Genomic DNA, 26,576 nt, shown 5'->3' on the forward strand with positions numbered 1-26,576 from the left:
GATGAACTACACAAACAGGTGGCCACCTAAAATGAGGTAAGCAAAGTTCACACTTATAGTATAAAGTTTGTGGGGTTCTTTTCGAGAACCTGCCTCAGCAATAAAACACCAAGTAGGTCTCTCCAAATTTAATGAACTAAGGATATTAATAGATTTAGAGTTCAATAAAGTGCATGCAAAAATAATGAAGGGAAAAGAGCTTTGAGGGCTGCAACAGTGAAAATATAGTAGAAAGATTGGTGTAAAGGGGGGGGGGGGGGTTGTGTGCCTCATCTGTTTTGATTGGCTCAGTTGAGTGGGGTTATTCACTTGTTTTATTCGAGGAGTTCATCTGACCAGTTTGTTCAGTCTCTTTGAGTTTAGATTGTTTTATCTGATTCAGTTTGGCCGGACTTGTTTTTTAAACCTGTTTGAGGTTGTGAACGCAGTTCCTTCCTCTTATTCAATCTGTCCATGTCGGGATGGTCACTCAATTCATCTGGCTCATTCAGCTGCTCATCTGGGGCATTTGTTCGATCTCGTTCAATTCATCTGTCTGCCCTGTTAACTGTTCTGCTTAATCCATGTTGGGGCGGCAACTGTCCGTCTGCATGGTCGAATAAAAATAGGCAATAAAAGTCCTATGGATACTGCTCTAGTGTGTTGAGGAAGTGAATCACTAGGGGACTGCACGGATAGACAATAAAAGTCCTATGGATACCGCTGTAGTGTGTTGAGGAAGTGAATCACTAGGGGACTGCACGGATAGACAATAAAAGTCCTATGGATACTGCTCTAGTGTGTTGAGGAAGTGAATCACTAGGGGACTGCACGGATAGACAATAAAAGTCCTATGTATACTGCTCTAGTGTGTTGAGGAAGTGAATCACTAGAGGACTGCACGGATAGACAATAAAAGTCCTATGGATACCGGTCTAGTGTGTTGAGGAAGTGAATCACTAGGGGACTTCACGGATAGGCAACAAAAGTCCTATGGATACTGCTCTAGTGTGTAGGAAGTGTATCACTGGGGGACTGTACGGATAGGCAAAAGTCCTGTGGATACCGCTTTGTTTTGTCGGAGAAGTGAATCAATAAAGGGCTGCTTAGACAGGCAAAAACCCTGTATAATACCGCTTCTTTGTGTCGGAAGTGTATCAGAGAAGGGCTGAATTTGCAGGTCACTTAGGAAAGCGTAAGAGAGTGAAAAACTTCTGTCCTTGGTGGGGAAAAGGTTGCGCACCTCTCCTGGATCGTCACTTTAGTGTGACCCGGCAGAGCGGATGCATCTAGTCTCGCACTGAGAAGGAGGGGTGTGAATATTTTTTTTTTAAACCCGTTACGCCTTGGTGGGGAAAAGGTTGCGCACCTCTCCTGGATTGTAACTTAAGTGTGAACTGGCACAGAGGACACACCCAGTACCACAGCAAAGGAGGGGAGTGTGAATGGGGCACGAATGACTATTGAAGTGATTAGAATAGAAAGATGTAAGCTACCAAATGGTCTAGAAATAAGGAAAATAAGAATAAAAAGGCGATTTTTGAGACTAGCTATAAGGTGGAGGCAGTCAGGAGAAATAAGTATACTACAAGAAAGACGAACACACACATTTACAATAACAGAATTTTGGCTAGGAGAATCAAGTGTGTACAAATTATTAATACGGAAGTGAATGGCAGAGCAGGATGAAACTAGAGAACAAAGGATAGCATGAATACTCAAGAAGCTAAAGGGATAAAAACATACTTTTGTAAAACATTTGAATACGAGGATTTGCTTGGAAAAGGGTATAACCAAACGCAGGAAAAGAAAACCTCCCCATTTAAGAAGCCTAGCAGAAATATGAAACCTAGAAGAGGTAGAAGAAGAGTGGCCATACATAGACTGGAGTGGTATAATTGGAATAAACTGGAGGATAAGACAAATAGGTTAGACACTTGAATAATTAACTCAAGTTAAACATTTATATTTTGTGGTTGTACCCATAGATACCCAGGTAGAATCATACCTGCCTATAAGGGAACAGAAAGGATTTGAAAAAGAAACAGGGGTTACAGGACAACATATTTAAAAAACAGAAATATAAATATCAGTAGCACTTAGACAGGAAGGGTGGATAACAAATAAAAGAGCAGCAATACTAAAAACACAAACTGTCACCAGACTAACATTAAAACCTGTTGAGGCTAGGGGGTGCTGTTGTCACTATTTATGGAAATTGTGTAATTTTTGAAACGGCTTCCTACAAAATTCTTGATCGTACAATATGCATATTATTATTATTATTATTGGATAGAAAACAGTCTATAGTTTCTATAGCCGTTGAAATTTTGTCTCTGAGTGGAACAGAACTCATTCTACAGCAATTTCCCTGACATGGAGTCAGATTTCACACATTTTGGCCCCTGTTCTGGAGTCAGTTTAAAGGCCACTGTTATTGCTATGAGTATACGGACACTGCTTACGTCTTCCCCTGGATGCCTTTACGTGATGACGATTTGAATGGTGTGGATTGCGCAATCACAGCCACTATAAATGAAAAACAGGTGTAGGTAGGCACTCCTTTCCTGCTGCATCGGACGCACGGTGGGCACCGACCCGTTCTTTTTCCAAGCATTAGTGGAGCCAGTAATATTTTTCAGGTCATGTTTCTACTCGTTATAGGAGTTAAAAACATCATAAGGTAGTTAATTTAAACCGTTTTATAGCAATTTATACCCGTTTAGTGCGATTTTGGGACATTTATTTCTGAGACACTGTGAATCTCTGGGCACGCTTCCAGTTCATGCCGAACTCAATGGGCATTTCGACATGGCAAGAGGACAGCTTTCGACCAAAAGACGATTAGACCCAAGAAAGGATTCTTTGACCAAGATTCTGATGGAAGAACAGCTCAAAGTAGGAACAATTTATTATGATAAATCGTGTTTCTGTCGAAAAATGTTAATGGCTTAGGACGCCATCTTGTTTGACGTAGCTTCGCTTGGCGCAAACTGTATTGAAAAGTAAGGATAATTTAAAAAATGTAATTCCGCGATTGTATTAACCTGTCTAGGATCAGCGTGGCGCTAGCGGCACACCCCCCCCCCCCCCACTGAAAAACCAGTGCCGCGAAATTCAAAAAAAATATTTTTTTAAAATATTTAACTTTCACACATTAAAGTCCAATACAGCTAATGAAAGACACAGATCTTGTGAATCCAGTCAACATTTCCGATTTTTAAAATGTTTTACAGGGAAGACACAATATGTAAAGATGTACATCTATTACCTAAAAACACATTAGCATAATCCACCATCTTTTATTTGTCCACCAACACCAGTAGCCATCACCAATTCGGCTAAACTAAGATATTTATAGCCCCTAACCAACAAAAAAACTCATTAGATGACAGTCTGATAACATATTTATGGTATGGGATAGGTTTTGTTAGAAAAAAGTGCATATTTCAGGTATATGGCATAGTTTACAATTGCACCCACCGTCACAAATGGACTAGAATAATTACAATGAGCAACGTGTTTACCTAACTACTAATCATCAAACATTTCGTAAAAATACACAGCATACACGAATCGAAAGACACAGATCCTGTGAATACAGACAATATTTCAGATTTTCTAAGTGTCTTACAGCGAAAACACAATAAATCGTTATATTAGCTTAGCACATAGCAATTAGCAGCCCAGCATTGATTCTAGCCAAAGTGAGCGATAAAAGTCAACATCGCCAAAAGATATTAATTTTTTCACTAACCTTCTCAGAATTCTTCCGATGACACTCCTGTAACATCACATTACAACATGCATATACAGTTTGATCGAAAATGTTTATATTTAGCCACCAAAATCATGGTTAGACAATGTGAAATGTAGCTCAGTTGGTCAGAAAATTTCCTTGCGCCACTTAGACAGTGATCTACTCTTATACATAAATACTCATAAACGTGACTAAAAAATATAGGGTGGACAGGGATTGATAGACAATTTAATTCTTAATACAATTGCGTTATTACATTTTTTAATTTATCCTTACTTTTCAATACAATTTGCGCCAAGCGAAGCTACGTCAAAAAACATGGCGTCCTAAGCCACTAAAATGTTTCGACAGAAACACGATTTATCATAATAAAAATGTCCTACCTTGAGCTGTTCTTCCATCAGTATCTTGGGCAAAGGATCCTTTCTTGGGAGAAATCGTCTTTTGGTGGAAAGCTGTCCTCTTGCCATGTGGAAATGTCAACTGCGTTCGGGATGAACTGAAAAGCGTGCCCAACTTTTCACATCGTTGCAAAAATAAATGTCCCAAAATCGCACTAAACGGATATAAATTGCTATAAAACGCTTTAAATTAACTACCTTATGATGTTTTTAACTCCTATAACGAGTGAAAAGATGACCGGAGAAATATAACAGGCTAAACTAACGCTTGGAACAGGTGCGCGCCGGTGTCCACTTGGCTCATGACGCAGCTCCCAAAGAATGACTAGCTTCAGGGTTTTTTCATTTGTAGGGCCTGTGAACGCGCAATCGACCCCGTTGGAATCGTCATCACGTAAAGGCATCCAGGGGAAGACGTAAGAAGTGTCCGTATAGTCATAGCAACGACAGTGCCCTTTTAAATGACTTCAGAAGAGTGGCCAACATTTCTCAAATCTGACTCCATGTCAGGGAAATTGCTGTAGAATGGGCTCTGTTCCACTTAGAGACAAAATTTCAACTCCTATAGAAACTATAGACTGTTTTCTATCCAATAATAATAATAATATGCATATTGTACGATCAAGGATTTTGTGGGAAGCCGTTTAAAAAATTAGCCAAATTAGCATAAGTAGTCTAAACAGCGCCCCCATCCCCAACAGGTTAAGAATTAAATTGTCTATCAATCGCTGTCCACCCTGTATTTTTTAGTCACGTTTATGAGTATTTATGTATACGACTAGATCACTGTCTAATGTGGCGCAGGACATTTTCTGACCAGCTGGGCTACTTTTCTCATTGTCTAACCATGATTTTGGTGGCTAAATATGCACATTTTCGAACAAACTGTATATGTATGTTGTAATGTGATGTTACAGGAGTGTCATCTGAAGAATTCTGAGAAGGTTAGTGAAAAAATTAATATATTTTGGCGATGTTTACGTTATCGCTTTCTTTGGCTAGAATCAATGCTGGTGTAATGTTTGCACGTGCTATGCTAATATAACGATTTATTGTGTTTTCGCTGTAAGACACTTAGAAAATCTGAAATATTGTCTGTATTCACAGGATCTGTGTCTTTCGATTAGTGTATGCTGTGTATTTTTACGAAATGTTTGATGATTAGTAGTTAGGTAAACACGTTGCTCATTGTATTTATTCTAGTCCATTTGTGACGGTGGGTGCAATTGTAAACTATGACATCTACCTGAAATATGCACATTTCTCTAACAAAACCTATCCTATACCATAAATATGTTATCAGACTGTCATCTGATGAGCTTTTTTCTTGGTTAGTGGCTATCAATATCTTAGTTTAGCCGAATTGGTGATAGCTACTGGTGTTGGTGGACAAAGAAAAGATGGTGGATTATGCTAATGTGTTTAGCTAATAGATTTACATCTTTACATATTGTGTCTTCCCTGTAAAACATTTTAAAAATCGGACATGTTGGCTGGATTCACAAGATCTGTGTCTTTCATTAGCTGTATTGGACTTTAATGTGTGAAAGTTAAATATTAAAAAAAAAAAAAAATATTTGAATTTCGCGGCTCTGCCTTTTCAGTGGGGGTGGGGGGGGCGGGGTTGTGCCGCGAGCGGCACCCCAGTCCTAGACAGGTTAAGAAAAATACTGGTGACTAGTATACCCAACACAGAAAAAGGAGTAAACCTGAGACTGGCGGTAGGAAGACCAAGACTGCAAGCGGTAGAAATTAATAAAACAGCAGTAGAAATCCTAGGCACCAGATATCCCCTATGTAGAGAGGAACTAACAAAAATATCCCAGAAATGGGAACAACGAACCAAGAAAATGAGAACAAAATGGCCAGAAGAGGTACGGTTGATGTTACAGTGTGTGAGGAAATGGAAACCCTAATAAAAAACTATAAAACAAGTGACACAAATAAAAAATAAGAGAAAAACGAAGCGAGGTGATAAAAATGTTTAAAGCAGAAGGAGAGGGACTGCTTAAAATAATAAATACAGGGAGAGGAATGTTGAGGAATGAAAAAATGAAAAAGCAGACAGAAAGAAAGTAGAATGGTTTACAAAACCTCCGCCGTACACCAATGGACAATTTCCGCTGGTGTCAGGGGGGTGGAAATAAAGTGAGAAATGGAGATAGAAGAGGCGAAGGAGACTCCCTCTGCGCCCTCTCGGGTAAAAGAAAAAAGAAAGAAAAGGAAGGAAAGGAAAGACTAAGCAAGCTACAGAAACAAGGCTGGAAAGATTTGACTGTTATAAAGGATTAAGAGAAGCCCTGGCAAAGATGCAAATAAAAGAAGAAGATGAAAATGAGGAATCATTAGATGAAGATATAATGGATAAGATAGATAGGACAAATGAGCTAGTGGAAAGAAGTATAAAAACAAGAGAAAGAGAAGCAAGAGAAAAAGAAAAGAAAGAGAGAGCAGAGTGCCTTCAGGGAACAGGATCTTGGGGAACTGGATGAGGAAAGTGAAAGGGAAGGAAATGACCTAAGGGAAGGACTCTATGACAGAGAAAGCAAAGAGGGAAGGCTGAGGAATAAGAGAAAGCTGAAAACAATGGAAAAATTTGACAGACAATTACCAATTTTGATAAAGGGAATACAAGGGCAATATGTCCCATGGGGCTCGCAGGACCTGGAAGGGTTGGTTGCCCGCCTACCTGACATCCATGACGGAGCTGGAAAATGGATTAGAACTTTTGAAAAGCAAACCATGGGGAAACTGCTGGCTGTGGGGGATCTGAAGGCACTGTTAGCGAGAGTAGTGGGAGTGTCAGAAATGGAGGATGTACTGTATGCCAGCGACCTGAACGGAGCAGTGGGAAACACGCTGGGAGACGGAATAAACTTTGACTCACATCACCCCAATTTCTGGCACGCTTTGAGAAGAGAGCACCCGGCAAGGGTTGACCCAAAGTCACTAAAAGAGGAAGCACGGGGGGATATAGAAAATCCAGCTGTGTATCTACATGAACAGCGGAAACAATGGAAACAGAACGGGATCCAGAAGGGGACCCACTGATGACAACTCTGTTCCGAAACTCCGTGATAGAAGCCATGCCCCAGCAAGTAAGAAGCAGCCTGGAAGATGGGGTGGGACTGACTTCAAAATCACACAAGGAATTCTGTGACCATGTAATCCATTCGATGGATAAATACAGAAAGGTTGAACAGAGATTCACAGAACAAGGAAAATACATTCAGAGGAAGCTAACACAGCTCCAGCTGGAAGAACTAACGACCAAAGGAAAAAAGAAAGTCCAGGTTCCAGTGATAGCCCCTGTACTGGAAGCAGGAACAATGGCTGCAGTCTCCCCAGGAGGGCCACAACCACCTCCTGTCCAGCAGGCCCAAGTACAACCCACACCCCCAGTAGTGAATGTGTATGCAAAACAACCCCAACAATGGAATAATGGCAATAGGCAACAAAGACCTCTGCAAAACAATCAGAGAGGAGGAAACAGGGTCCCACAAGGACCACATGGGATCTGTTGGGGAAGCCAACAGCCAGGACACGCTATACGAAATTGTCTTATTAACCCCTGGCGACAATAAGGAAACAGGAAACAAAATAATTGGAAAAAGACTAGGGGAGGCTGACAACAAAATCAGAAGCAACCACATGGCTCTGTGAACCCATGAGCGGGGCCTAATCAGGGATACTAGGGGTGCCCAGAGAATCCTACAGGGGAAGGTCAGTTCCCAGTGATAACCATAATAGCTGATCAAGAACCTATGCTGCAGGTTCATATAGAGAACAGAGGCACACCCATGATGATATTATGCCTCTCATCTCCCCATGTCTGGTAAATATGCAAAAACGATAGGATTCTCGGGACAAACGCAGCTAATTCCAATGACAGCTCCAGTTCGTCTAACAGCTAATCATAAATCAGCAGCACTTCTACTTGTCACACCCTGATCTGTTTCACCTGTCCCTGTGATTGTCTCCACCCCCTCCAGGTGTCACTTATTTTCCCCAGTGTATTTATCCCTGTGTTTCTTGTCTCTCTGTGCCAGTTCGTCTTGTATGTTTAGTCAAGTCAACCAGCGTGTTTTTTCCCCGTACTCCTTTTCTATTTTCTTTTGCTAGTCCTCCCGGTTTTGACCACTGCCTGACTCTGGATTACTTTCCTGCCTGCCCTTCGGTACCTATTGAAATCTGAACTGGTTTTTACCTTTTGCCTGTAGACGACCATTCTCTTGCCTACCCCTTTTTGTATTAACTTTTTAGGGATAGGGGGCAGCATTTTCACTTTTGGATGAATTGCGTGCCCAAACTGAACTGCCTCCAACTCTGTCCCAGATGCTAATATATGCATATTATAGAAAACACTCTGAAGTTTCTAAAACTGTTTGAGTGATGTCTGTGAGTATAACAGAACTGATATGGCAGACAAAAACCTGAGACGAAATCCAAACAGGAAGTGAGAAATCGATTTTCAAAACAGTGCCGGTTGAAATCCCTGTTAGTTATGGATGTGCATGCACTTCCTAGGGCTTCCACTCGATGTCACCATCTTTAGATACTGGTTTTAGGATTCTACTATAAAGGAGTTGCTCATAGGAGCTCTTTTACTGAGTGGTCTGGCAGAGAGCTTCGGGCTCATGATGCGCGGTCACGAGAGAGTATGCTCTCGTTCCAATGCTTTTCTGCAGAAAATGAAATTCTCCGGTTGGAACCTTATTGATGATTAATGTTAAAAACATCTTAAATATGGATTGCATACATCATTTGACTTGTTTCTACGACCTGTAATGGAACTTTTAGAGTTTGTCTGGAGGAAGTTCTCGTGCCTCATGAAGATGTTGTAAGCATGTTCAGCCCAGTAATACAAGTGGCTAAATGATGGGCTTTATGGAACTTTATTGTACAAATCAGTCATTTATTGTCGAACTGGGATTCCTGGGAGTGCCTTCTGATGAAGAACATCAAAGGTAAGTGAATATTTATAGTGTTATTCGTAGCTTCTGTTGACGCCAAAATGGCAGCTATTTCTTTGGCTATTTTGGGTTCTGAGCTCCGTTCTCATATTATTCTTTTCCGTAAAGTTTTTTTTTTTAATCTGACACAGCGGTTGCATAAAGGATAAGTTTATCTTTAATTCTGTGAATGACACTTGCATCTTTTATCAATGTTATTATGAGTATTTCTGCAAAATCACCGGATATTTTGGAATCAAAACATTTTTGCACGTAACGCGCCAATGTAAACTGAGATTTTTTTATATAAATATGCACATTATTGAACAAAACATACATGTATTGTGTAACATGATGTTCTATGAGTGTCATCTGATGAAGATCAAAGGTTAGTGATTCATTTTATCTATATTTCTGCTTTTTGTGACTCCTATCGTTGGCTGAAAAAATGTCTGTGTGTGTTTGACTTGGCTCTGACCTAACATAATCATATGTTGTGCTTTCGCTGTAAATCATTTTTGAAATCGGACACCATGGGTAGATTAACCTGTTGAGGACAGAGGGCGCTGTTTTCACTTTGGGGGAAAATTGTGCCCAATTTAAATGGCCTCGTACTCAATTATTATTACTATTGGATAGAAAACACTCTAGTTTCTAAAACCATTTGAATTATATCTGTGAGTAAAACAGAACTCCTTTTGCAGCAAACTTCCTGACAGGAAGTGGAAAATCTGAAATTGATGCACTGTTCTAGGGGCTGCCTATTAAAGTCCTTGATATTTATTAGTTTAGATGCACTTCATACGTCTTCCACTAGATGTCGACAAGCAGTGAGAGAAGAAAAATTAGTGTGTAACTTGATCTGGGCACGAATCATAGCTCTTGGCATGACGTGTCACCAGTTTCCTGTTTTCTGGAGAGCACGAGGAGGGACCTGGATTTGCCTTCTGATAAGCTGTCGTTATGGACGACTAATATCTCCGGCTTTGATTTTATTTGATACATGTGACAATATCATCGTAAAGTATGTTTTAATCAGATTATTTACATTTTTTCGGGAGTTTTGCCGTGTTCCGTTCTCTTTCGTTTGTTGACGATGGAGAGATTCGTGCCACTTGGCAAGTGTGCTTGCTAAATCGAGAGGGAAAAGGGCCGTTCTAAATCCAAACAACGATTGTTCCCGACAAAGGACCCCTTGTACAACATTCTGATGGAAGAACAGCAAAAGTAGGACCCATTTTATGATGCTATTTCATATATCTGTCGAACATGTTGTGCTAGTCGTTTGCGCCAAGCTTTTGGGTACTCTCTCGCTATACCTAAGCTGGATGTCGTAATGAAGTTATTTTTAGAATTCTAACACGGCGATTGCATTAAGAACTAGTGTCTATCATTTCCTATACAACATGTATTTTTTAGTTATGTTTATGAATAGTTATTTGGTCAGAATATGTGTGTCAGAATGTCAGAAAGTGTCAGAAAAATATCCGCACGTTGTGGGAAAAAGTTGCTACGTTAGCACAACGTTTGCACAATGTATAACCACTGATTTCAGCTCTAAATATGCGCATTTTCGAACAAAACATAAGTGTATGTATAACCTGATGTTATAGGACTGTCATCTGATGAAGCTTATCAAGGTTAGTCAAAAATTATATATCTTGCTGGTTTATTCGCTATCGCTAACGTGCGTGAAAGTTAAATATTTCTAAAAAATATCTTTTGAATTTCGCGCTCTGCCTTTTCAGTGGAATGTGGGAGGAGTTCCGCTGGCGGAACGCCAGAGCCAGACAGGTTAACAAGATGTTTATCTTTCATTTGCTGTATTGGACTTGTTAATGTGTGAAAGTTACATATTTCTAAAACATATTTTTTTATGTCGCGCGCTGCCTTTTCAGCGGAATGTTGTCGGTGTTCCGCTAGCGGAACCTCTGCCCTAGAAAGGTTAATAAACGTTGTAAGACTCCAACCATCTCCCTCCTGTGTCTGCATCTGGGTCTCGTCTTGTGCCTCGATAATACTAGTGTCAGAACAAACCCTGATTAATTTACTGGGAAGGGATGTTCTATGCAAAATGGGCATACAAATTATGTGCTCTCCTGAAGGGGAAATTATAGATAAAACAGGACTAAATCTACAAATGGTAATGACAGGAGAGACAGCAAATGGCTATTGGTTAGGGGACATTGAGACAGAAGTAGATAGTAAACCATAAAGTAATGGGGAAGGTTTATCCAGGCCCAGATACCTGAAGCTGATAGATCAAAACCAGAGTCTCACTCACTGCACAATGCAGTATGACCCCTACCAAGGTCATTTATTAAAACAACTTTGGATAATGAATGCAAATGGAAAATCAGTACCAATTATGTTCCAGTACATAATTATAGGGAAACAGGGGGCAGCAACGGCTGTAATGGACAGGGATGGATCAGATTTTGTGGAAAAATGCTGTAATGTCTCTGACTCTGTACCCCACATTACATTGTTGGTAAACAAAGAATTTACAGCAAAAGAATTGGGACCCATGAGGAAAAATTCCAAGAAAAGCAAGTGGGACAAAACAAATAACCCATTGTTCTACCACTCTAAAGATAGGCCCTTTATCAAAATACTGGCCACAACAGAAATGAATGGGGACCCAAGGAAAGTAGAGGTTAGAGCCAATCAACAAGTACAATTAGGAGTAGAGAGAGAGCCAGACAGCAAACAGAGGCAGGAAATGGAGAAAAAAAACATACCAGAAGGGGTATGGTCACAACATGACACAGACTTTGGATTGGTAAAATCAGCAAGTCCAGTAAGGATTAAAGTAAAACCAGATGCTAAACCCCCCTGGAAAGCCCAATATTTTATGAAACCAGAAGCCGAGGGAAGGCATAAGCGTGACAATTGAAGGGCTGAAAGAAGCAGGGGTATTGATATAAACACAAAGCTGCTGTAATACACCTTAACTACCAGTTCTTAAAGCAGATGGTAAAAACTGGAGACTGGTCAAGACTTAAGAGCAATAAATTACATAGCACAGGACTGGCTTGCGGAAGTTCCAAACCCTCACACGCTCCTGACCAATGTTCTCCCAGATACCAAGTACTTTACAGTGATTGATTTATGTGGCACATTTTTTTTGTGTGCCCCTGGCGGAGGAGTGCAGATATCTGTTTGCGTTTACATACAAAAAAACTATAAACATATATACTGACTCGGCATATGCACACGGAGTATGTCACTTATTTGGAGCTGTGTGGATACAAAGAGGACTTAAGAAAAGTGATGGAACACCAATACAGCATCACCAGGTCTGTAGGGACGTGGCAGGACGTGGCGGACGTAAAGGCGGACTGAACGAAGTTATGTCGGGCACCTCAAGATAAAAAGTAATATTCAATATCGGCAAGTTAGACTAAAATATTAGCACTACATAATCTGGTGTGTGATAACCTTCAATCTGGTTAATAACACAAAACAAATCTTAAGACTAGAGACATTTATCGACAAATATTACGAAAACAAGCAACACCCAAACATGACGGAGAGTAAGACAGGCGAACCGATTTCAAAACGCAAACGTGACTCTTCTACAGACACAGACGATTTAATATTTTCACCACCGGGAATGATAAAGGTCGAAACCGATCTGTTAAAATCAATAAATGACAAACTGGGTATACTTGAATTAGTTAGTAAAGATATAAAAGAGTTGAAGGCAAGCCTCGAGATGAGTGATGAAAAAGCTGCGACATTGGAGAAGGAAATGCACAAGTTAAAAGGGACAGTCAATAAGATTGAAAACGAAATGAAAAAGGAGAACACCGTTCTGAGGGAAGCCTTACTGGACATGCAAACTAGATCCATGAGAGAGAATCTGGTACTTACAGGGATCGAGGAGAAAGAAGGGGAAGTTCCTGAATCTGTAATTAGAGAGTTCCTCCTTACAGCGCTTCAGATCCCACGCGAAGTTATCGACAAAATCCAACTTGAACGTGTACACCGCTTCGGACAGATAGGCCAAGGGTATGGGTGCCCAATCGTTGCCAAATTTAATTCATTTAAAGATAAGATTATGGTTAAAAGCCTGGGTAAAAGACTTGCTGGGACCAAAATTGGCATGAATGATCATTTTCCGAAGGATATTGCAGAACGTCGCAAAGTTCTGTATCCAATTTTCAAAGAAAATAGATTAAAAGCGAAACGAGTAGCTCTCGTCGTTGATAAACTATATATTGATAACCAGTTGTTCAGAGACACAAAGACTACTCCATGGTTATTTTAAAAATTACAAAGTTCTCATAGAAAATAAACACAATTCTAGCCAGGTTATGGATTGTAACAATACAATAAAAAATATAGCTTTTCTATATATCTTCACATATAACTAATTGAACACACAAGCACTAATTCAATATAGTGAAGATAAAAACTAAGTAAACAGAAGGCCCACAGTATGTGTGGATGGTGTGGTGTGTGTTTATTTTTATTTGTTATGTTTGGAAAGTTGAGTGAGTGAGTAATGAAATGGTTGCATATCCCAGAACCAATGTAATGCTGTGAGCCGGGGTATGAGAGGGCTTTCAATGTTGTTCAGATGATAATGAATTATACCTCTTATTTATTCATTGTCCTATCATGGTGGTACAGTTTTAAAATAAATGATACATTTGATTTGTTGTTGTCCTATCATGGGGAACTACATTTTTAAAATAAATTATATCTATTTATTTATGATCCTGTTTTTAATGGTACGGTCCATGACCCTATACCCTGGACACCCACCTGAATGACCCAGATACTAAGGAGAAGTCCCTAACTGTTTTAAGTGCATGCTGTAAGTGGTCTGTATGCAGCCAAAATGAGGTCAGAGACCAAGAGCAGCACTGCCCCCTCAAGATTCTGAGCCTGCTTGGCAGGGTTGGTCCTGCAAAGCCAAAGCCCCCTAAAGGGAGAGCATACTACACAAGGAAATTCTCAAAGCTGCTAATGAGAACCTTGATGACCTTGTACCTAGCCGGTGGGAATTCCGGTGGTGTGCCCCCACCCAGGCAGTGGCAGTACTGGCAACACTAGCTGCAGTAACCCATGGGGAGGGGGGTCACACTCGGACATTCAGAGAGGGGGATATTATTGTGACCCTAGTGGCACAAAATCAAAGTCGGACTGCATAGAGATGCTTGGGAATATGGTCAATACGGGTGACCATATTGTGGGTGTTGAAGGGAAAAGGTGTACATTTGACCTCCATCATCTAGGACAGGGGTGTCAAACTCATTCCACGGAGGGCCTAGTGTCTGCAGGTTTTTGGTTTTTCCTTTCAATAAAGCCCTAGACAACCAGGTGTGGGGAGTTCCTAACTAATTAGTGATGTTAATTCATCAATCAAGTATAAGGGAGGAGCGAAAACCCGCAGACACTCGGCCCCCCGTGGAATGAGTTTGACACCTGTGATCTAGGATGTGACAATGGTAAATAAAATCTCATGTTTTGCCTAATTTTTGCGCGGTCTTGCAGGCCTTCTCATGCAGCTGCAACTGCAAGTGCATTTGTAAATCAAGATCTATCTTGAGTTGGGATCTGGTTTGGTGCAATTGTTGAGTAAGTGAGCTTATGGTTGTGTGGGGGTATGGGTTGAGTGAGTGTGGGTGTATGTGTGTATCCCACAACTGTTGCAAAGGAGTCAAAGATGTTAGGGACAATAGAGGATGATCCACAGCTATATATAATATAAAATCGAGGTGAGGGCGATGGAAATGCATTTGGCAGTTAATCTACTTCAATTCAGTAAATGGCACTGTGTGCTATTTTCAAAGGATGGATCCCAGTCGGTTCAGGGCTATGGGATACAGGGGTCCGAGTGTGGTCTGCCGGGCATTGGGATGACAACCCAACTCGGGATGAGGAGGGCTTTCAGCGGGTGGAATAGTAGGGACCAATTGGAGGTTTACTTAGTAGAAATGCAAATATCATTGTACAGCTATATAGACACTCAACCATCATGTTACTTTTTAATGGTACGTTTACAAACATATAATTCGATAAAAATAATTGAAAGTTGTGTCTCATTATGATAGGTGGTGAAATAATGTCACGATCGTCTTCTGGATAGACAGTGGACCAAGGCGCAGCGTGTGGAAAATACATCTTCTTTTATTGAGAAGAGAGAGAGAAACCCAAAATGAACACTAATACACAAACTAACAAAACAACAAACGACCGTGAAGCTAAGTAACATAAGTGCACAGACAAGCAACAAACGTTCAACAAAGACAATTACCCACAAACAGCTAAAGCCTATGGCTGCCTTAAATATGGCTCCCAATCAGAGACAACAATAACCAGCTGTCTCTGATTGAGAACCAATTCAGGCAACCATAGACTTTCCTAGACATCTACACTGAACACTAACCCATCTACTCTACTTAACCCCCTACACCATACAACCACCCTAGACAATACAAAAAACACATACCTTCCCCATGTCACACCCTGACCTAACTAAAATAATAAATGAAACAAAGAATACTAAGGCCAGGGCGTGACAAATAAGTATAGCCAGTTACAATTTTAATGGCCTAGCATATAATAAGAAAAGACAATCAGTATTTACCTGGCTAAAAGAGAAGGAATATAATATCTATTGTTTACAGGAAACCCATTCAACAGTTTTAGATTAAGTTTTGTGGAAAAAGAACTGGGGGGCGAAATATACTTCTCCCATGGGCAAAGAAATTCAAAAGGGGTGATGGTTTTAATTAACAATAATTTGATCCAAATGTTGAAATTGTCCAAACAGATCCTCAAGGTAGATGGATTATTTTAAATATGTTATTGGACAATAAACAGATATGGCTTATTACACCTTTTCTCAATAGGGGGTGCTGTTTTCACTTTGTAAAGATTTTGTTCCCAAATTAAACTGCCTCGTACTCAATTCTTGCTCGTACAATATGCATATTATTATTACTATTGGATAGAAAACACTCTCTAGTTTCTAAAACAATTTGAATTATATCTGTGAGTAAAACAGAACTCCTTTTGCAGCAAATTGGCTAATGCAGCAGCCGGAGAAACAAGGGGGTAAATGCAGTGCACCAGCAGATTAATCCCTCACCCTTCTACTGGTAGAAAATTTGAAATCGATGCTCTCTTCTAGGGGCTGCCTATTAAAGTCCTTGATATTTATTCGTTTAGATGCACTTCATACGTCTTCCACTAGATGGCGACAAGGAGTGAGAAGAAATGGAGTGTGTAACTTGATCTGGGCTCGAATAAATGCTCTTTGTATGACGTGTCACCAGTTTCCTGTTTTCTGGAGAGCGCGTCAAGGGACCTGGATTTGCCTTCTGATAAGCTGTCGTTTTGGACGACTAATATCTCCGGCTTTGATTTTATTTGATACATGTGACAATATCATCGTAAAGTATGTTTTTTCAATATAGTTTAATCAGATTGACATTTTTTCGGGAGTTTTGCGGTGTTCCGTTCTCTTTGTTTGTCGACGATGGAGAGATTCGCGCCACTTGGCAAGTGTGCTTGCTAAATCGAGAGGGAAAAAGGCCGTTCTAAATCCAAACAACGATTGTTCCCGACAAAGGACCCCTTGTACAACATTCTGATGAAAGATCAGCAAAAGTAGGACCCATTTTATGATGCTATTTCATATATCTGTCGAACATGTTGTGCTAGTCGTTTGCGCCCAGCTTTTGGGTACTCTCTCGCTATACCTAAGCTGGATGTGGTAATGAAGTTATTTTTAGAAGTCTAACATGGCGATTGCATTAAGAACTAGTGTATCTCTCATTTCCTATACAACATGTATTTTTTTGTTATGTTTATGAATAGTTATTTGGTCAGAATATGTGTGTCAGAAAAAGTGTCATAAAAATATCCGGACATTGTTGGAGAAAGATGCTACGTTAGCACAAAGTATAACCACTGATTTCAGCTCTAAATATGCACATTTTCGAACAAAACATAAGTGTATGTATAACCTGATGTTATAGGACTGTCATCTGATGAAGCTTATCAAGGTCAGTCAAAAATTATATATCTTTTTCTGGTTTGTTACGATCGCTAACCTTTTGCTACTGGGAAATGGCTTGTGTTTCTGGTTATTGTGGTAAGCTAATATAACGCTATATTGTGTTTTCGCTGTAAGACACTTAATAAATAGGAAATATTGGCTGGATTCACAAGATGCCCGTCTTTCATTTGCTGTACACTATGTATTTTCAGAAATGTTTTATGATGAGTATTTAGGTATTTGACGTTGGTGTCTAATTATTCTGTCTGCTTTCGGTGCAATTTCTGATTGTAGCTGCAATGTAAACTATGATTTATACCTGAAATATGCAAATTTTTCGAACAAAACATAGATTTATTGAATAACATGTAATAAGACTGTCATCTGATTAAGTTGTTTGTTGGTTAGTTTGGTTGGTTCTTGGTTAGTTAGGTTGGCTTTGTGCATGCTACCTGTGCTGTGAAAAATGTCTGTCCTTTTTTGTATTTGGTGGTGAGCTAACATAAATATACGTGCTGTTTTCGCTGTAAAACATTTTAAAAATCGGACATGTTGGCTGGATTCACAAGATGTGTACCTTTCATTTGCTGTATTGGACTTGTTAATGTGTGAAAGTTAAATATTTCTAAAAAATATATTTTGAATTTCGCGCCCTGCACTTGAAGTGGCTGTTATCTATTTATTATTGCCATCGAAATGTTAGCTGCTAAGATTAGATCAAACAATAATATTAAGGGATTAGAAATCCGTGGCTTAAAAACTAAGGTGTCATTGTACGCTGATGATTCATGTTTTCTTTTAAAACCACAATTAGAGTCTCTCCACGGCCTCTTAGAGGATCTGGATACTTTTGCTATCCTCTCTGGATTAAAACCAAATTATGATAAATGTACCATATTACGTATTGGATCACTAAAAAATTCACATTTTACATTACCATGTACTTTACCAATTAAATGGTCTGACGGAGATGTGGACATACTCGGTATACAAATACCAAAAGAAAAATTCTCACACCAATACATTTTTATAAAGTCAGCAAAAATAGATAAGATCTTGCTGCCATGGAAAGGAAAATACCTGTCTATCTGTGGAAAAATCACCCTGATTAACTCTTTAGTTATATCACAGTTTACCTATTTGCTTATGGTTTTGCCTACACCTAGTGACCTGCTTTTTAAATTATATGAACAAAAAATATTCAATTTTATTTGGAACGGCAAGCCAGATAAAATTAAAGGGCCTATTTATATAACGAATATGAATTTGGTGGGCAGAAATTATTAAATATTCAAGCATTAGACCTCTCACTAAAGGCATCAGTCATACAAAAGTTATACTTAAATCCAAACTGGTTCTCTAGTCAATTGGTAGGAATGTCTCATCCTATATTCACTAAGGGCCTTTTCCCCTTTATTCAGATTACACCTGCTCACTTTCGGTTGGTTGAAAAGGAAATAATCTCCAAAATATCTTTATTTTTTAAACAAGCTTTAGAAAGTTGGTTTCAATTTCAGTTTTATCCACCTGAAAGGACTGAACAAATAGTACAACAAATTATGGTTAAATTCAAATATACTAATTGATAAAAAAACAGTATTTATCGAAGAAATGTTTAAAAAAGGTATTTTAGTGAATGATATCATAAATAGGACTGGTGGAGTTGTCACACATGCAGCTAAAACAGACATATGGAAATGTCTGCTCTACCCAAAATTACAACCAATTAATTGCAGGATTACCACAAAAATGGAAGAGGCAAGTAGAAGGGGAAAAAATTAAGGAACTTGTATGTCAGCCCTGTATTAAAGAACATAAATGGTTAAAGAAAAGTGTGAGAAATAAAAACATATACCAATTTCATTTAAGGACCAAAAAACTGACAGCTGTGCCATATAAATTGCAAAATAGTTGGGAGGAGATTTTCGATGTACCCATTCAAATGGCACATGGCTTATGAATTGATACGCAAAACAACGCCGGATTCAAAGCTTTGAATTTTTCTATTTAAATTACTATACAAAATTATTGCAACTAATAGAATGTTATATATATGGGGGATACAATCTTCCCAGCTCTGCAGATTCTGCTGTGAGGAGGCAGAGTCATTAGACCATTTATTTTGGTATTGTCCATATGTAGCTTGTTTTTTGGTCACAGGTCCAGGAATGGTTGAAGAATTGCAACATTTGCGTAGAACTAACGCTACAGATAGCAATACTGGGGGATTTGAAAAGCCATAGTCAATCAATCAATAATATGATAATTATTTTAGCAAAAATGTTTATTTTTAATTTACAATCCGTGGAAGCTATGAGAATAGGAAGATTCAAATCTTTTGTGAAGCATCACAGCACAGTTGAAAAATATATGGCAAATAAAAATCCGAAATGGATGATGTTGGAAGATAGATGGGAAAGGTTGAGTGGAGCTGAAGGGTGGGACTAATAACAAGATAAACAATGTAGGGCATACGGGATCTGTGAAATGTGTATAGGTTCGGCGCTTTTGTGAAATAGCACAGTTACAAGTGGAAATCAAACTCGATGGACATCAGAAATAGAGGAAGGACTAAGAACAAACAAGAGAGAACTATTGTAAAGTAGACTGCTTCTGTAAAATGTGTATAAGATGTATAAATTGAAGGTTAAAGCAGAAGTGTTTATTAGTTTACTCCAATTGGGGGAACGGTGGTAGGGTTTGCGGGGAATAATAATAAAGGTATATTCTTTAAAAAAGTATGTATGTCTATATAGGTATGTGTATGTATATATGTGTATATGTATGCAAACGTGTATGGATATATATATTTACCAAAAAAATATGGGGGATTGGAAATGATGCAGACATTTACATTGGAAGCAACATTCTTTCCGCAATATTAAGCTGATCCACCACAAAAAAAACATTTTTTTTTAAAAATACAGCATCACGAACAAATTGTAAAATTAAATGATGGCATTGATGTATCCTAAAAGGCTATCGATAATAAAATGCCAAGCACATAAAAAGGGAAATGATTCGTTGTTAAAGGAAATAACGCAGCAGATGAGGCAGCAAAAATGGCATCTAAATGCAACATTCCAATATTAACTTCTCTGGGATATGTGGGACGGTAGCGTCCCACTTGGCCAAAAGCCAGAAAAAATGTAGCGAGCCAAATTCAAATATATTACTATAAAAATCAATATTTCATGAAATCACACATGAAAGACACCAAATTAAAGCTACACGTGTTGTGAATCCAGCCAACATGTCTGATTTCAAAAAGGATTTACGGCAAAAGCACACCAAACGATTATGTTAGCTCAGTACATAGCCACAGAAAAACACAGCTATTTTCCCAGCAAAAGATAGTCACAAAAAGCAGAAAGAGATAAAATGAATCACTAACCTTTGATGATCTTCATCAGATGACACTCATAGGACATCATGTTACACAATACATTTATGTTTTGTTCGATAATGTGCATATTTATATCCACAAATCTCGGTTTACATTGACGCCATGTTCAGAAATGCTGAGCAAGCGGACAATTACATTAGAGTGTCTAGTTTGACAAACAGACACCTCACAAGTCTTCAACTGGCATCTTCATTAAATAGTACCCGCAAAACACCAGTCTCAATGTCAACAGTGAAGCGCCGACTCCGGGAGGCTGACCTTCTAGGCAGAGAAAAAGCCATCTCAGACTGGCCAATAAAAAAAGAAGATTAAGATGGGCAAAGAACCTAGATATTGGACAGAGGAACTCTGCCTAGAAGGCCAGCATCCTGTAGTCGCCTTGGTACAGAGTCAATGTGTGGGGGCACCAGTGTCGAGGTAATTGAGGTAATATGTACATGTACGTAGTTAACTTCTGCGTGCCCAGAGTAAACTGTCTCCTACTCAGTCCCAGATTCTAATATATGCATATTAGTATTGGATAGAAAACACTGAAATTTCTAAAACTGTTTGAATCATGTCTGTAACTATAACATAACTTATTTGTCAGGCAAAACCCGAGGACAAACCATTCAGATTTTCAATGGGATTTCATTGGGAATCCAGATTTCTAAGTGACCTTCCTGCAGTTCCTATCGCTTCCACTGGATGTCAACAGTCTTTAGAAATGAAGAAGTAGCCATCTTCTGAATGAGGCTCCAGTGAAGTGTACTGTTTGTTAGAGGCGCTTGACCAGAAAGCATGCTACACATTGTTTTCCTCCAGTTTTGAACACAGATCATCCTGTCTTCAATTTTATTGATTATTTACGTTAATAAATACCTAAAGTTGCATTACAAAAGTAGTTTGAAATGTTTGGACAAAGCTTACAGGTAACTTTTGAGATATTTTGTAGTCACGTTGTGCAAGTTGGAACCGGTGTTTTTCTGGATCAAACGCGCCAAATAAATGGACATTTTGGATATATATCGGGGACAAAGATTGTACTTATTGGAGAAATGTCTGATGAAACAAAAATAGAACTGTTTGGCCATAATGACCATCATTATGTTTAGAGGAAAAATGGGGAGGCTTGCAAGCCGAAGAACATCATCCCAACCGTGAAGCATGGGGGTGGAATCATCATGTTGTGGAACCATCATGTTGTGGAGGTGCTCTGCTGCAGAAGGGACTAGTGCACTTCATAAAATAGATGGCATCATGAGGCAGGAAAATTATGTGGATATATTGAAGTATCATCTCAAGACATTAGTCAGGAAGTTACAGCTTGGTCGCAAATGTGTCTTTCAAATGAACAATGACCCCAAGCATACTTCCATAGCTGTGACAAAATGGCTTAAGAACAACAAAGTCAAGCTATTGGAGTGGCCTTCACAAAGCCCTGACCTCAATCCTATAGAAAATTTGTGGGCAGAACTGAAAAAGCGTGTGCGAGTAAGGAGGCCTACAAACCTAACTCGGTGTCACCAGCTCTGTCACCAGCTCAATTCACCCAACTTATTGTGGGAAGCGTGTGGAAGGCTACCCGAAACGTTTGACCCAAGTTATACAATTGAAAGGCAACGCTACTGAATACTAATTGAGTTTATGTACACTTCTGACCCACTGGGAATGTGATGAAAGAAATAAAAAGCTGAACTAAATAATTCTCTCTACTATTATTCTGACATTTCACATTCTTAAAATAAAGTGGTGATCCTAACTGACTTAAGACGGGGAATATTTACTTGGATTAAATGTCAGGGATTGGGAAAAACTGAGTTTAAATGTATTTGGCTAAGGTGTATGTAAACTTCCGACTTCAACTGTAGGTGTTCCTTTTGTTTCGGTGGGAAGGGGCAGTGTGGAGTGCAATAGAGATGGCATCATCTGTGGATCTGTTGGTGCGGAATGGAAATTGGAGTGGGTCTAGGGTTTCTGGGATAATGGTGTTGATGTGAGCCATGTTCAGACGTTCAAAGCATTTCATGGCAATAGACGTGAGTGCTACGGGTTGGTAGAGCTGCCGCTTTTTAAAAATATTTTTTTCCCCTCTGGTTACACATTTGATAGAAATTAGGTAAAACTGATTTAAATTTCCCTTCATTAAAGTCCCCGGCCTCTGGATGAGCGTTTTCCTGTTTGGTTATGGCGGTATACAGCTCATTGAGTGCGCTTTTGTGCCAGCATCGGTCTACGAAAAATACAGATGAAAACTCTCTAGGTAGATAGTGTGGTCTACAGCTTGTCATGAGATACTCTACCTCAGGGAAGCAAAACCTCAAGACATTCAAAGGCCGTTTTCTCAAAAGTGAGTTTACAAGCTTATCAACTTTCAAAGCAAAATTAATTTCCCATTGTTCCTCAAATGCAATGCATGAGATACAATTTTGTAGCTCTGAGTCTCTACTTTTATCCAATGTAAAAAACACTTTCAAACTTTGCTACATAAGACTGATTTGAGCCAGTTGGTCACATATGTCTGAGTCTCTCAATTCCTTGCCCATAAAATTGTGTCTGTCTGTCTAACCCTAACCCCTGTGACACTCATATTTTCCCATTTAATACAACGTATTGACTAAAATATCAACCATGTCACACATCTATTCCCACTGAATATAGTGTATTGACAAAAACATAATATATTATGTTTTCCTTTTTGCTAAACGTGACAAGATTACATTTTGAGGCCTATACTGGACTGAACTGAGAGGGAGAGGAGATGGAAGAACAGGCTTTTTGGAGTGGTTCCCTGGAAAGTGTAGGGTATATTTCTGTAGCTCTTAACATAGTCTGGGCAAGGGAGAGAGAGGAGAAGAGGGAGATGGATAAGAAAGCAGAGAGGTGCGAGAGAGGATAGAGAATGAGATGTACAGAAATCATGGGTAAGAGAGGGAGAAAAGGATATGAAGGAGAGAGGGAAGCAGAGAAATGGAGAGGGGTGCTTAGTGTGGGTATTGCTCAGCATGCCAAGCAGGGTCATGGTATCCCTCTCCCACTGTTTCCAGGGGAACAGAGACACAGAGAGCCATGTGCTGGTCGTTTCAGCCTCCACAGCTCACCCACATAGGCCTGGGCAGGGCCCATTATTTGGAATGCAGTGTTGTGTGTGTGTGAACAACAGATATTGTATATGTTTTTTGTCATAGATATCTGTTTTTTGTCAGTTTGCTGTGGTGCTCTACTACCGTATGTGCGAGTTTCTGTGTTGTTATATCAAGGATCACTTTCGCTCAGATCAGTTAGGAAGTACCTCTTTCTCACCACAGGGAAGAGGCACAAGTGAAACTTGATATCATCAGAATAGCATCATGGTACTGCTGTTATGGAAGCTATGCATGGAGAGCATGCCAGGGTTGGGGTTCATTGTCAATAGTTTTGATTATTATTTTTTCATTCAATTTAATGTCAATTGACTGTCAGAATTGACTGAATTAAAAACTGAATTGCTCTGTATAACTAACTATTTCCCATATCATTCCACCATCTTGTGAGAGAACACCATCATGTACTCCTAGCTTACTTTCTCTGTACTCTAAATTAGTTATGCAGTTAGGCGGAAGAATCCAACAACAGTGAACAGGGGTCCTTCAAACGTGTCTCATTTCTAAACGTTGTGAGCTTACCTAACACGTTCAGGGGTGAGCACTCCTGGGAAACAGGAAGATGAGTGGCTTCACAGGGAACCCACTCTGTTCTATTTTTTTCGCACAAAACTGTGCTCTGGTTAGAAGAGGGACGACTGTCAGACATGATTTCAGCAGATGTCTCAGCCACCTGTCACAACTGTCGATTTCAGATAAAACATTTTATGAAATTGTTGGCTTCTACTGTACTTAGCCCTGCTTGAGCGTGAACTCTGGCTAAAACAGATTGAACTTTTTTTTAAAGTAAGCTAATAGCTTGAAGAGCGAGAGAGAGAATGCTGGCTATAAGACTTGTTAATGGCTGCTAATGACATGGGTAGAGGTCACAAGGAGGGCACGAAGCACAGTCATCATTTGGGTGAATGAAGGAGTAGATAAAATATTACAAAAATATAATTAATCTGGCTGTTGACATGCAGATGCACCGGACAGCATCCAATAAACTGCAACAGACGAAAGGGTCAGGAGTCGGGACATTCTCCTGGCTGCCTCGGTGACAGGCCAACCTATGGTGTGTGCTCACAAGTGTGTGTGTGTGTGTGTGTGTGTGTGTGTGTGTGTGTGTGTGTGTGTGTGTGTGTGTGGGGCACGGTTAAATTTTTTATATTTCCACCGCATGACCGCTGCTTGCAAGTCATCAGAACACATTAACGCTGAGAGATGGAAATGCCATATGACTTCAGGAAAGTGAACCTGTAGCTATAGCAAATGCTGTCAAAATAGGCTGTGCTACTCCTTTTTTTGTCTTTCACTCTCTCCCTCCCGTTTTGCCTCTTGTGCTCCCTCTGTCCCTTGCCTTTCAGAGTCTCTGTAGTCCTGATAGGCTAAGATTCCATGATGGGCCATACCAGTAGAAGGGTGAGGGATTAATCTGCTGGTGCACTGCATTTACCCCCTTGTTTCTCCGGCTGCTGCATTAGCCAATTCAAATTATAGCCACCAGAAAAGTAAGATGCTCAGCAGCACAGTGCTGAGAATTGATGCCTGTGTGAAGAAAGATCTCTGAATGCTTTTGTCATGGTTGGTTCCCAACTTTAGTGAAGGGCTTATTGAAGTTGGCTTCCGTAGCTACAGTACAATGAAGCATCTATTCACACTGCACTCACATGAACCTGGTTCAGTTGAATGCCATGAATGATTTCTGCTGCTTCAAATTTCTCATAATGGCACTCTAGGACAGAGAGGCAGGATAGAGATGTCCACACTGAACCCTTAGTATAAATGTGACCCGATTCAGGAAACTAGGTGTATGTCGCGCTTCATTACTTCAGAGGAGAGGCATTTGAACGTAAACATTTATTTCTTCATCAAAATGTGTTTTTTGGCATAAATGCCTTCTGGAACATGTGAACTTTCATGTGCCTAAGTAACAAGCGTGTATGTCATCTGTGAATACAAATCAAATTGTTAAATTACGAACCTTGTTGGTTAAGCCACATAAAAAGCCAGGAACCTTCCCGCTAGCCATGATTGGCTGAGACAATGGATGTGCTGGACATGCTGAGATGAGTTCGGATTGGTCTGCCATATAACACACTTCTGTCTATATCAAAGGGCTGCTCAGTATGCGTAGGCAATCCTTTCTAACGGGAGTCTAAAAGAGAACAAACAGAGGGCTGTTGTATAAAACACCTGTCTCCGGAATACATCTTCATACTGCACACAACCATGGCATCCGTGACAGAGACTGAGAAACATTCATCGATGTATACGGGTAAGAGTCTAGCTAGCTATATTTTCAGGTATTATCCGTTTATAGTTTTGTCAGTCATTTTCATTGCAAGTTAAAATGTACTGCTAGCTAGCTAACGTTAGCTGGCTGGCTCTCTAGCTAATGATACATGTATGATCTGTGTAGTAATATTATTCTTATCTCAGAGCCATTTGCAATGCTAGTTATAGCCCAATCCTTGCTAGTTGGTTAGCTACCTGCACATTCATGCAGGGCAGTAAGGTTATGAGTAGAGATTATGGTTAATTGTTTAGCTAGCTTGCTAGCTAGCTACATGTCTAAACAAAAGACTCCACTATGCAAGGTACTATTTCACTGTACCGTTTACACCTACTGTATTCTGTGCATGTGACTAATACACTTTTTGAATTATATTTGATATAGTGTGTTTCCCAGAGACTGTAATGTAAGAACAACATGACCTGCACAAAGTCTATTTTATGTTAGGCCAACTAGACAGTGTCCAAATTCTAAAATTTTCTGGTAGCATGCCCTGCTTTTATTTCGTCACACTCACAACCGTAAGCTATTTTCTTTAATTAGCTTGCGATTAACTTGTATATAATGATCTTATTGTGAGTTTATTTTCCTGTTTTAATGAATGCAAATTAGCTAAGACGTTGTCAGCTATATGATATGATCATTATTTGAACTGGCACTTAAC

The sequence above is a fragment of the Salvelinus fontinalis genome, chromosome 9, assembly GCF_029448725.1.
Source record: "Salvelinus fontinalis isolate EN_2023a chromosome 9, ASM2944872v1, whole genome shotgun sequence".
Taxonomy (NCBI): Eukaryota; Metazoa; Chordata; class Actinopteri; order Salmoniformes; family Salmonidae; genus Salvelinus; species Salvelinus fontinalis.